General features: G+C 44.1%; 1 long non-coding RNA gene across 1 annotated transcript in view; it reads right to left on the bottom strand.

Moving 5' to 3' along the window:
* The window catches only part of LOC117197425 (uncharacterized), a 55,945-nt gene that overhangs the window by 20,797 nt on the left and 21,186 nt on the right, over positions 1 to 13,962 (bottom strand). The window contains exon 3 of the long non-coding RNA XR_004478053.2: positions 368 to 593. This is a non-coding gene — a long non-coding RNA (uncharacterized LOC117197425). The remainder of the gene's footprint in view (positions 1 to 367; positions 594 to 13,962) is intronic.

Below are 13,962 nucleotides of genomic sequence, written 5' to 3'. Positions count from 1 at the left end.
GTGCCGGGCTCCCCACTCCAGTGTTGTCGACTCCGGGCACCATGTACGGTTCGGCTCCTGCCTCTCTGACTAACGTCCCTCCCCACTTCCACCTCCCCAGCCCTGATGCCCACCGTTCCAGTCCCTGATCCCATGAATGTGACCCTTTCAGATGCCCCATGTGAGTGGGATCATGTGTGCTTGTCCTGTGATGGCTCATTTCCCTGGGCGTATGTCCTCCAGGTTCATCCATTCCACTGCATATTAAGAATTCCCTTCTTTTCCAGCAGCCTTGGCGTGTGCTGTAACCTCCCCCCCGCCCCTTATCACCAGTATCAGTTCTTGTTTGGTCATATCGATCGGATATGTCTTTGGCTCTGTTACCTACATGGTGTTCTAGAACGTGGACTTGAGTTGGAGCAGTGGGCGTGGGACTCCAAAGGAGGTGCTGGGTCCAGGAGGATAAGATGCAGGGAGAGTCAGCTCATCATAGGCAAGGAGACGTGAGGAGGCAGCCTCAGCCCTCCTCACCTTCACCCAGTGGAGCTCCTGGGCTGACAGTCTGGTGGCTGCTCCGCCTTTCAGACCCCAGTGTGACGACCGGCTGGAAGCTGCTGGAAGATTAATTTTCCGATTATGTAACTTTGTGGAAATGCAGAAGACCCTGGAAAGTCAGTTGAAGTGAACATATGGGCTGTGACATCTCATCTATGAATTTCATCAGCAGAAAACACATGGCTTGGGAGCTTCAAGATGGCGGAAGAGTAAGACGCGGAGATCATCTTCCTCCCCACAAATACATCAGAAATACATCTACGCGTGGAACAACTCCTACAGAACACCTACTGAACGCTGGCAGAAGACCTCAGACCTCCCAAAAGGCAAGAAACTCCCCACGTACCTGGGTAGGGCAAAAGAAAAAAGAATAAACAGAGACAAAAGGATAGGGACGGCACCTGCACCAGTGGGAGGGAGCTGTGAAGGAGGAAAGGTTTCCACACACTAGGAAGCCCCTTTGCGGGCGGAGACTGTGGGTGGCGGAGGCGGGGAGCTTCGCAGCCGCGGAGGAGAGCACAGCAACAGGGGGGCGGAGGGGAAAGCGGGGGGATTCCTGCACAGAGGATAAGTGCCAACCGGCACTCACCAGTCCGAGAGGCTTGTCTGCTCACCCGCCGGGGCAGGCGGGTCTGGGAGTTGAGGCTCGGGCTTCGGTCGGATCCCAGGGAGAGAACTGGGGTTGGCAGCGTGAAAACAGCCTACAGGGGGTTAGTGCGCCACAGCTGGCCGGCAGGGAGTCCAGGGAAAAGCCTGGACCTGCCGAAGAGGCAAGAGACTTTTTCTTCCCTCTTTGTTTCCTGGTGCGCGAGGAGACGGGATTCAGAGCACCGCTTAAAGGAGCTCCAGACACGGGCGCGAGCTGCGCCTATCAGCGCGGATCCCAGAGATGGGCATGAGACGCTAAGGCTGCTGCTGCCGCCACCAAGAAGCCTGTGTGCAAGCACAGGTCACTCTCCACGCCGCCCCTCCAGGGAGCCTGTGCAGCCCGCCACTGGCAGGGTCCCGCGATCCAGGGACGACTTCCCCGGGAGAACGCACGGTGCGCCTCAGGCTGGTGCAACGTCATGCTGGCCTCTGCCGCCGCAGGCTCGCCCTGTACTCCGTGCCCCTCCCTCCCCCCCCCCGCCCCCGCCGCGGCCTGAGTGAGCCAGAGCCCCCGAAGCAGCTGCTCCTTTAACCCCATCCTGTCTGAGCGAAGTACAGACGCCCTCAGGCGACCTACACGCAGAGGCGGGGCCATATCCAAAGCTGAACCCCAGGAGCTGTGCGAACAAAGAAGAGAAAGGGAAATCTCTCCCAGCAGCCTCGGGAGCAGTGGATTAAATCTCCACCATCAACTTGATGTACCTGCATCTGTGGAATACCTGAAAAGACAACGAATCACCCCAAATTGAGGAGGTGTACATTGGGAGCAATGATATATATATATATTTCCCTTTTTCTCTTTCTGTGAGTGTGTATGTGTATGCTTCTGTGCGTGATTTTGTCTGTATAGCTTTGCTTTTACCATTTGTTCCAGGGTTCTGTCTGTCCTTTTTTTTTTCTATTACATAAAAAAATTTTTTTCATAATAATTTTTTTTATTTTAATAACTTTATTTTATTCTACTTTATTTTATTTTATCTTCTTCTTTCTTTCTTTCTTTCTTTTTTTTCTCCCTTTTATTCTGAGCCATGTGGAGGACAGGCTCTTGGTGCTCCAGCCATGTGTCAGGGCTGGGCCACTGAGGTGGGAGAACCAAGTTCAGGACACTGGTCCACAAGAGACCTCCCAGCACCACGTAATACCAAACGGTGAAAATCTCCCAGAGATCTCCATCTCAACGCCAAGACCCAGCTCCACTCAACGACCAGCAAGCTACAATGCTGGACACCCTATGCCAAACAACTAGCAAGTCAGGAACACAACCCCATCCATTAGCACAGAGGCTGCCTAAAATCATAATAAGACCACAGAAACTCCAAAACACACCACCAGATGTGGACCTGCCCACCAGAAAGACAAGATCCAGCCTCATCCACCAGAACACAGGCACTAGTCCCCTCCACCAGGAAGCCTACACAACCCACTGAACCAACCTTAGCCACTGGGGACAGACACCAAAAACAACGGAAACTATGAACCTGCAGCCTATGAAAAGGAGACCCCAAACACAGTAAGTTAAACAGAATGAGAAGACAGAGAAACACACAGCAGATGAAGGAGCAAGGTAAAAACCCACCAGACCTAACAAATGAGGAGGAAATAGGCAGTCTATCTGAAAAAGAATTCAGAATAATGATAGTAAAGATGATACAAAATCTTGGAAATAGAATGGAGAAAATACAAGAAACGTTTAACAAGGACCTAGAAGAACTAAAGGGCAAACAAACAGAGATGAACAACACAATAAATGAAATTTAAAATTCTCTAGAAGGGATCAGTAGCAGAATAACTGAGGCAGAAGAACGGATAAGTGACCTGGAAGATAAAATAGTGGAAATAACTACTGCAGAGCATAATAAAGAAAAAAGAATGGAAAGAATTGAGGACAGTCTCAGAGACCTCTGGGACAGTATTAAACACACCAACACTTGAATTATAGGGGTCCCAGAAGAAGAAGAGAAAAAGAAAGGGACTGAGAAAATATTTGAAGAGATTATAGTTGAAAACTTCCCTAATATGGGAAAGGAAATAGTTAATCAAGTCCAGGAAGCACAGAGAGTCCCATACAGGATAAATCCAAGGAGAAACACGCCAAGACACATATTAATCAAACTATCAAAAATTAAATACAAAGAACAAATATTAAAAGCAGCAAGGGAAAAACAACAAGTAACACATAAGGGAATCCCCATAAGGTTAACAGCTGATCTTTCAGCAGAAACTCTGCAAGCCATAAGGGAGTGGCAGGACATATTTAAAGTGATGAAAGAGAAAAACCTACAACCAAGATTACGCTACCCAGCAAGGATCTCATTCAGATTTGATGGAGAAATTAAAAGCTTTACAGACAAGCAAAAGCTAAGAGAATTCAGCACCACCAAACCACCTTTACAACAAATGCTAAAGGAACTTCTCTAGGCAGGAAACACAAGAGAAGGAAAAGACCTCCAATAATAAACCCAAAACAATTAAGAAAATGGGAATAGGAACATACATATCAATAATTACCTTAAATGTAAATGGATTAAATGCCTCAACCAAAAGACATAGGCTGGCTGAATGGATACAAAAACAAGACTGTATATATGCTATCTACAAGAGACCCACTTCAGACCTAGGGACACATACAGACTGAAAGTGAGGGGATGGAAAAAGATATTCCATGCAAATGGAAATCAAAAGAAAGCTGGAGTAGCAATTCTCATATCAGACAGAGTAGACTTTAAAACAAAGACTATTACAAGAGACTATGAAGGACACTACATAATGATCAAGGGATCAATCCAAGAAGAAGATATAACAATTGTAAATATTTATGCCCCCAACATAGGAACACCTCAATACATAAGGCAAATACTAACAGCCATAAAAGGGGAAATCGACAGTAACACAATCATAGTAGGGGACTTTAACACCCCACTTTCACCAATGGATAGATCATCCAAAATGAAAATAAATAAGGAAACACAAGCTTTAAATGATTCAGTAAACAAGATGGACTTAATTGATATTTATAGGACATTCCATCCAAAAACAACAGAATACACATTTTTCTCAAGTGCTCATGGAATATTCTCCAGGATAGATCATATCTTGGGTCACAAATCAAGCTTTGGTAAATTTAAGGAAATTGAAATTGTATCAGTATCTTTTCCGACCACAATGCTATGAGACTAGGTATCAATTACAGGAAAAAATCTGTAAGAACTACAAACACATGGAGGCTAAACAACACCCTACTTAATAACCAAGAGATCACTGAAGAAATCAAAGAGGAAATCAAAAAATACCTAGAAACAGATGACCATGAAAACACAACTACCCAAAACCTATGGGATGCAGCAAAAGCAGTTCTAAGAGGGAAGTTTATAGCTATACAAGCCTACCTTAAGAAACAAGAAACATCTCAAATAAACAACCTAACCTTATACCTGAAGCAATTAGAGAAAGAAGAACAAAAAACCCCAAAGTTAGCAGAAGGAAAGAAATCATAAAGATCAGATCAGAAATAAATGAAAAAGAAATGAAGGAAACGATAGCAAAGATCAATAAAACTAAAAGCTGGTTCTCTGAGAAGATAAACAAAATTGATAAACCATTAGCCAGACTTATCAAGAAAAAAAGGGAGAAGACTCAAATCAATAGAATTAGAAATGAAAAAGGAGAAGTAACAACTGACACTGCAGAAATACAAAGGATCATGAGAGATTACTACATGCGACTCTATGCCAATAAAATCAACAACCTGGAAGAAATGGACAAATTCTTGGAAACGCACAACCTTCCAAGACTGAACCAGGAAGAAATAGAAAATATGAACAGACCAATCACAAGCACTGAAATTGAAACAGTGATTAAAAATCTTCCAACAAAGAAAAGCTCAGGACCAGATGGTTTCACAGGCGAATTCTATGAAACATTTAGAGAAGAGCTAACACCTATCCTTCTCAAACTATAGCAGAAGGAGGAACACTCCCAGATTCATTCTACGAGGCCACCATCACTCTGATACCAAAACCAGACAAAGATGTCACAAAGAGAGAAAACTACAGGCCAATATCACTGATGAACATAGATGCAAAAATCCTCAACAAAATACTAGCAAACAAAATCCAACAGCACATTAAAAGGATCATACACTATGATCAAGTGGGGTTTATCCCAGGAATGCAAGGATTCTTCAATATATGCAAATCAATCAACGTGATACAGCATATTAACAAATTGAAGGAGAAAAACCATATGATCATCTCAATCGATGCAGAAAAAGCTTTCAACAAAATTCAACACCCATTTATAATAAAAAACCCTCCAGAAAGTAGGCATAGAGGGAACTTTCCTCAACATAATAAAGGCCATATATGACAAACCCACAGCCAACATTGTCCTCAATGGTGAAAAACTGAAACCATTTCCACTAAGATCAGGAACAAGACAAGGTTGCCTACTCTCACCACTATTATTCAAAATAGTTTTGGAAGTTTTAGCCACAGTAATCAGAGAAGAAAAAGAAGTAAAAGGAATCCAAATCGGAAAAGAAGAAGTAAAGCTGTCACTGTTTGCAGATGACGTGATACTATACATAGAGAATCCTAAGGATGCTACCAGAAAACTACTAGAACTAATCAATGAATTTGGTAAAGTAGCAGGATACAAAATTAATGCAGAGAAATCTCTTGCATTCCTATACACTAATGATGAAAAATCTGAAAGTGAAATTAAGAAAACACTCCCATTTACCATTGCAACAAAAAGAATAAAATACCTAGGAATAAACCTACCTAAGGAGACAAAAGACCTGTATGCAGAAAATTATAAGACACTGATGAAGGAAATTAAAGATGATACAAATAGATGGAGAGATATACCATGTTCTTGGATTGGAAACATCAACATTGTGAAAATGACTCTACTACCCAAAGCAATCTACAGATTCAATGCAATCCCTATCAAACTACCACTGGCATTTTTCACAGAACTAGAACAAAAAATTTCACAATTTGTATGGAGACAAAAAAGACCCCGAATAGCCAAAGCAATCTTGAGAAAGAAAAACGGAGCTGGAGGAATCAGGCTCCCTGACTTCAGACTATATTACAAAGCTACAGTAATCAAGACAGTATGGTACTGGCACAAAAATAGAAATATAGATCAATGGAACAGGATAGAAAGCCCAGAGATAAACCCACGCACATATGGTCACCTTATCTTTGATAAAGGAGGCAAGAATATACAGTGGAGAAAAGACAGCCTCTTCAATAAGTGGTGCTGGGAAAACTGGACAGCTACATATAAAAGAATGAAATTAGAACACTCCCTAACACCATACACAAAAATAAACTCAAAATGGATTAAAACCTAAATGTAAGGCCAGACACCATCAAACTCTTAGAGGAAAACATAGGCAGAACACTCTATGACATAAATCACAGAAAGATCCTTTTTGGCCCACCTCCTAGAGAAACGGAAATAAAAACAAAAATAAACAAATGGGACCTAATGAAACTTAAAAGCTTTTGCACAGCAAAGGAAACCATAAACAAGACGAAAAGACGATCCTCAGAATGGGAGAAAATATTTGCAAATGAAGCAACTGACAGAGGATTAATCTCCAAAACATACAAGCAACTCATGCAGCTCAATATCAAGAAAAACAAACAACCCAATCCAAAAATGTGCAGAAGACCTAAATAGAGATTTCTCCAAAGAAGATATAGAGATTGCCAACAAACACATGAAAGAATGCTCAACATCATTAATCATTAGAGAAATGCAAATCAAAACTACAATGAGATATCATCTCACACTGGTCAGTATGGCCATCATCAAAAACTCTACAAACAATAAATGCTGGAGAGGGTGTGGAGAAAACGGAACCTTCTTGCACTGTTGGTGGGAACGTAAATTGATACAGCCACTATGGAGAACAGTACGAAGGTTCCTTAAAAAACTGAAAATAGAACTACCATATGACCCAGCAAACCCACTCCTGGGCATATACCCTGAGAAAACCATAATTCAAAAAGAGTCATGTACCAAAATGTTCATTGCCACTCAATTTACAATAGCCAGGACATGGAAGCAACCTAAGTGTCCATCAGCTGATGAATGGATAAAGAAGATATGGCACATATATACAATGGAATATTACTCAGCCATAACAAGGAACGAAACTGAGTTATTTGTAGTGAGGTGGATGGACCTAGAGGCTGTCATACAGAGTGAAGTAAGTCAGAAAGAGAAAAACAAATACCATATGCTAACACATATATATGGAATATAAAAAAAAAAAGAAAGAAAATCATCAGAAGAACCTATGGGCAAGATGGGAATAAACATGCAGACCTACTAGAGAATGGACTTGAGGATACGGGGAGGGGGAAGAGTAAGCTGGGACAAAGTGAGAGAGTGGCATGGACATATATACACTACCAAACGTAAAATGGATAGCTAGTGGGAAGCAGCCGCATAGCACAGGGAGATCAGCTCCGTGCTTTGTGACCAGCTAGAGGGGTGGGATAGGGAAGGTGGGAGGGAGGGAGGGAGACGCAAGAGGGAAGAGATATGGGGACATATGTATATGTATGACTGATTTACTTTGTTATAAAGCAGAAACTGACACACCATTGTAAAGCAATTATACTGTAATAAAGATGTTAAAAAAAAGACTAAAAAATAAAACTAAAAAAGAAAAGAAAACACATGGCTTCATCAATGATATGGCATTTGATTACATTTAATCATGTAAAGTTATTATCACAATTAGGCCATATGAAGTCACCAGTAAGTGCTTTACTGAATTCATTAGCAGGTGTGAAAGGTCGCTGGGGAACATGTAATCTCGAAAGGCTCAGCAAATTGGCAAATAAAATGACAGAGAATCTCACACACGGTTGCTCTTTATAAACCAAAACACACTGTGTCCTCTGGGACAGACCCCAGGTTTCGCTACGGCTCCCCTGGAGACCTGACATCCCGCTGTCCCGTGGGCAGCTGGTGGATCTGGACTCCTGCCTTGGTGTGTGTCCAGCTCTGCAAACGACTGAGACCCCTGGTAGTCCGGAGTCCCGGCCCCTCACTGGCCCTCAGTGGAGCCCTGCAGTTCAAACAAGACGAGGCTGTGGGGAGACTAGGAAACAGTGATTCCTCTTTCCAGCCAGCTTAGTCTAGCCTGTCGTGACTCATGCCCCCATCTCTCATTCCAAGAATTAACACCGATTTCTTGTGAAATTTGCCTGTTTGTCCTTTGTATGCGTTTCAGCAGCTCGTGAGAACCCGTGAGCATCTTGGGCTGCGGTCACTTGCACTCCAGGCGGCTGCTTCCCAAGCCTCCGGCGCCAAGGCCCAGGCTGACCGTTACTCACCCCTCCTAGTCAGGCGTGTTTTGGGGGTTTGCACAGTTAGAAAGTGGGGTGAGGGCGCCTTAGTCTTGGTAATGATACTCCAGGTGGTGAGGTTCAGACAGCTGGGAAGCTGGCAGCGCCCCAGGATCTCAGAGCATCTGAGGGTTAGAGTCCGTTTCCAGAAGAAACTAAAACCTGGGTTCTGCGTTGCTAAGATCTAGGGTCAGGCCCGCTCCGCTTGCACTCACGCTCTTTCCTTTCTCGCTCATCCTGAGCCGAGCCGTGCTCCTCTCCCTCCCGGAAGCGATGCATCGAGGGTGCAAGCTCCCCAGGCCTGGAAGACCCACGACCAGGAAGCGACCCTGGAGACGAGAACCTGCACTTGTCTCAGGAAAGCAGAGGTCCCAGGAGGCGGTGGGGGAGCCCAGCGGGGTGAGCCTGCCGGCAACCCGAACCTCGGCATCGGTAAACTGTCTGCAGCTGGGCAGGGCTTGCTGGCGCCGGGGCCTCCTTCCTCTCCTGGCACTTGGACCATCCAGATGTTTCTGTTCGTCCTCTTCGATCCTCTGCTCCCTTTCGAATCACCCCCTTTTCGCCAGCTCTCCAGTCGAGGCTGAGATTTGAAGCTTCCTTCCTCCTGGACCATCCAGCTCGAATCCCGTGATGCAAAGAGCAGGTGCCGTTCTCTGGTGTTTCCCACTTCCTGGGGGTGCAGCTGGTGACCTTGTTCAGCCAGAAGATATGCTTTGTGAGGGCTCAAACTGAGGCTGAGTATTTTCTGTGTATTAATATAAGGACCTGTCTGGTCTGGACTGTACTTCTTGTGACTCAGTGGTAATGGGCAATTAATTACAAAGCCCGTAATTACACTTTGAAACTGGATGCCATTCCTTAGAGTTTTCAAAGCTTGGCCCCTGATTGGTTCCAGGTCAGGAAGACATGTTAAATGTTTGTAATATGCTTAGTTTCAAGCAAAATTAACCCGCAAAATTGACCTTGCAGCAGTAAACTGCTAACCTTGAAAAGCACTCTTTTTTTTTCCCTCTCAGAATGGGGAGCTCCGACAGTACATTTTTCCAATAGATATTTCTCAGCTCTGAGAAGGTACATAAAGTGTGTAAGTCAGTATGTACATTTTGGGCTGCTGATTCCCATTCACTGGCATATAGTAAATTACAATTTCTATAATTAAGACATTGAAGAATGGCTTAGCATGGCCTGTTTTTGTTGTAAAAATCCAGTTTCATGAAATTTGTGTGAGGAAAAGTAACAAGAGAATTTAGTGTGTTCTTCAAGCTTTAGTTCCTGGCACGACTGATCTTACATGGATGGAGTGGGCAGGGGTTTGTGGATGTTTCCCTTTGTGGGCCACACAGCTGTGCCCATGACTCAGCTCAATTGTTACAGCAGGAGAGCGGGTAATTCTTAGATGAGCGTCTGTGGCTGCGTTTCATTAAAACTTTATTTACAAAAGCCGATGATCACTGAATTTGGCCTGTGGAAATTTATAATTTGCTAATTATAAATTATAATTTGCTAATTCTTGACCTAGAGATTTTAAATATTTACTTAATTCCATTCAACAGAACAGGCCCTGGGCTAAGTAATAATGAGGGAAAAATGAGAAAGACAATTCGGAGTTTATCAGGAGCTGATAGTTCTAATTCAATGTCTTTCTTTCTTTCTTTCTTTCTTTTTTTTTGTTTTTTAGGTCACTCTGTGTGGCATGCAGGATTTTGGTTCCCTGACCGGGGATCGGACCCGTGCCCACTGCATTGAGAGTGCAGAGTCTTAACCACTAGACTGCCAGGGAAGTCCCTCCAATTCAATTTCTTAACTGGAACTATTTAAAACAAAATATTTTCTTGGATCAGTCTCCTAAGGCAAAAGGAATAAAAGCAAAAATGAACAAATGGAACCAAATTAAACTGAAAAGCTTTTGCATAGCAAAGGAAACCATTGACAAAACGAGAAAACAACCTACAGAGTGGGAGAACATATTTGCTAATGATGTGACCGACAAGGGTTAATCTCCAAAATATACAAACAGCTCATACAACTCAATGTTGAAAAGACAAACAACTCATTCAAAAAATGGGCAGAAGACCTGAATAGACATTTCTACAAAGAAGACATACAGGTGACCAACTGGCACATGAAAAGATGCTCAACATTGTTAATTATTAGAAAAAAGCAAATCAAAACTGCAATGAGATATCACCTCACACCAGTCAGAATGGCGATCATCAAAAAGTCTACAAATAACCAATGCTGGTGAGGATGTGGAGAAAAGGGAACCTTCCTACACTGTTGGTGGGAATGTAAATTGGTGCAGCCACTATGGAAAACAATGGAGGTTCCTCAAAAAACTAAAAATAGAGCTACCATATGATCCAGCAATTCTACTCCTGGGTATGTATCTGGAAAAAAATGAAAACACTAATTCAAAAAGATACATGCACCCCAATGTTCATAGCACCACTATTTATAATAGCTAAGACATTGAAGCAACCCAAGTGCCCATCAACAGATGACTGGATTAAGATACACACACACACACACACACACACACATATACACACAATGGAATATTACTCAGCCATAAAGAAGAATGAAATAATGTCATTTGCAGCGACATGGATGGAGAATATTATATTTAGTGAAGTAAGTCAGAGAAAGATAAATATTGTATGATATCATTTACATGTGGAATCTAAAAAATAATACGAATGAATCTATTTACAAAACAGCAATAGACTTCCACATAGAAAACAAACCTGTGGTTACCAAAGGGGAGAGGGAAAGGGGGAGGGACAAATTAGGGGTATGGGATCAACAGATACAAACTACTATACATAAAATAGATAAGCAACAAGGATTTATTGTAGAGCACAGGGACTTATAAATATTATCTTGTAATAACCTATAATGGAGTATAATCTGCAAAAATACTGAATCACCATGCTGTACACCTGAAGCTAACATAATATTGTAAATCGACTACACTTCTAAGAGCTGGTGCAATGTCCCAGCATCTTTCCCTCTGCCATGAGGCTGGCAACGCTGCAGATGTGGGAGATTCTTTCTCCATGGGACTGAGGGTGAAACTGATTGAGCTGGTGAATTGACGAAGCAGCGCCTCTGTTAGCTTGTGAGGGATGAACCTGGGCAAGTAGTGAAGCTTTGCTTTTTTAACCCACAGAGGTTTTCTGAGGTTGTCTGTTACCATGGCAGGGCTTGGTCAGTCCTGATTAATATGATCAAGAGGGACTTGAGGCAGAGCTGTCCAGGTGAGGATACAGGGTACCCACTGATTCATCGTTCACACATTTGCCAACTGCTCTGAGACACCTGTGCGGACAAGATGAGTAAAACATGATTCCTGCCTTCAAGGAAATTAGGGCATCACAGGGAAACAGCGGTGGAGCAAAGTGCTGCACAGGATTACCAAGGACAGACACTGTTACATCCCTGGGAAAGCCTGGAATAAACCGTAGGGTATTGAAACTTTCCTAAGAGATTGTAGGGAGTTACATATTCAAGAAACTTATTAAGTGGTTGCTTCTAAAGGGTAGAATTACTGAAGGTTTCAGAAAAGCAAACCCCTGGTGAAAGGCAGCGTCGGTTCTGTCTGAGGAAGGGCAGCCTGACCAATCCAGGATTTCCAAAAGGTGCGCATGGATAAAAGATACTGTTGTTGTAATCTACATAAGATTTTAAAAAGGAGAGCAAAATCTGACTTACTGGTACCTTTCTGGAAGGAAACGGGCAACTCTGTTTCTCAGGGGTAAGTGCAGGACCTTATTTGAAGTTCCTCTAAGTGCTCTTCAGAAAACAAGATGTGAGGTGGTTGAGAATCTGCCTGCCAATGCAGGGGACATGGGTTTGAGCCCTGGTCTGGGAAGATCCCACATGCTGCGGAGCAACTAGGCCCGTGAGCCACAGCTACTGAGCCTGCGCGTCTGGAGCCTGTGCTCTGCAACAAGAGAGGCCGCGATAGAGAGAGGCCCACGCACCGCGATGAAGAGTGGCCCCCGCTCGCCACAACTAGAGAAAGCCCTCGCACAGAAATGAAGACCCAACACAGCCATAAATAAATTAATAAATAAAGCAAACTGTCAACAAGTAAAAATAAACAAACACTAAAAAAAAAAAAAGAGTCCTGCTCTGTCTAAAAGTACTGGTCATCATTGGAGATGATTTTGGAATTTGGTACATTTAACGGAAGCAAATGACTGAAGACTGAAGCCAAGAATGGAAGGCCTGGACTCAGCTGAACACCGTTTGTCTCCGAGGTAGAAGAACCCCCCACAGAGCCGGGGCGTTGTTGGCATCAACAACCTCAATGGGAGGATTCCCCCAAAGGCAGTTCTCACACGGCTGCCTTCCCTCCTTCGCCTGGGCAATACCCCCCCTCACCCCCGCAGCAGGCCAGGCGCCTCCTGCCAGGACCGTGCTATGGCAGGTTGGGTGTTCTGGCTCCACTACCCAGACTGCTATTTTCATTTCCCAGCCTCTATGCCTGAAACAGACTGGAACAGACCGGACTTTGATTCAGAAACTTGTTAAAACAGACCTTCAAGCAAACCCCAAATCAAGGAGTCAACAAGAGCAAAAATTCTTTTTGAGGAGCATTGGGTTCAACACTCTGGAAACTCCCATTAAAACCAGGATCTGGCCAAGGAAGGGAAAAAGGGTGATGGGGAAAATTAATCCCTTTATTTTGGTTATCACATTTTTTTTTTTTGCGGTACGCGGGCCTCTCACTGTTGCAGCCTCTCCTGTTGCGGAGCACAGGCTCAGACGCGCAGGCTCCGGGTGCGCAGGCTCAGCGGCCATGGCTCACGGGCCCAGCCGCTCCGCGGCATGTGGGATCTTCCCGGACCGGGGCATGAACGCGCGTCCCCTGCATCGGCAGGTGGACTCCCAACCGCTGCGCCACCAGGGAAGCCCATGGTTATCACATTTTTAAAAGATTAAATCTGGTTGAAAAACCACAGAGACAGTCCCAGACGGAAAACGGCAGGTTTCTCCCCACTTGGAGAGCCTGTGGAAGGAGGGCTGCTGTGGCTTGGTGACCAGTGCTGGTCCTGCCTGCGCTGCTCTTCTGAGGTTCATCTGAACAGCCCGGAGATCTGCCTTTTTCTTTCTCACCCGCCCCTCACAGCCCACCCCCTTCCCAAGTCTCTCTCCAAAGGCTCTGCTTCCCTCCCAGAAGCTCAGGATCTGGACAGTCGCAGCACAGGCACCTCTGACAGCTGACCCAGCGTGGAAGCTGCCTGTGGCCACCGGGTCCTAGTGGAGTCTCAGGAACTTTAGAAAAATACCTATCCACTGTCTTGAAAATCAGAAGGAGGACAGTGATTTCATCCTTGTTCTCCTTGTCTTGTGGATATTTCAAAATGGTACCCAGTACACAAAAGTTAACTCAAAATGG

The sequence above is a fragment of the Orcinus orca genome, chromosome 21, assembly GCF_937001465.1.
Source record: "Orcinus orca chromosome 21, mOrcOrc1.1, whole genome shotgun sequence".
Classification (NCBI taxonomy): Eukaryota; Metazoa; Chordata; class Mammalia; order Artiodactyla; family Delphinidae; genus Orcinus; species Orcinus orca.
Note: the sequence above shows the minus strand (reverse complement) of the source record. Positions and strands in the feature narration are given on the sequence as shown.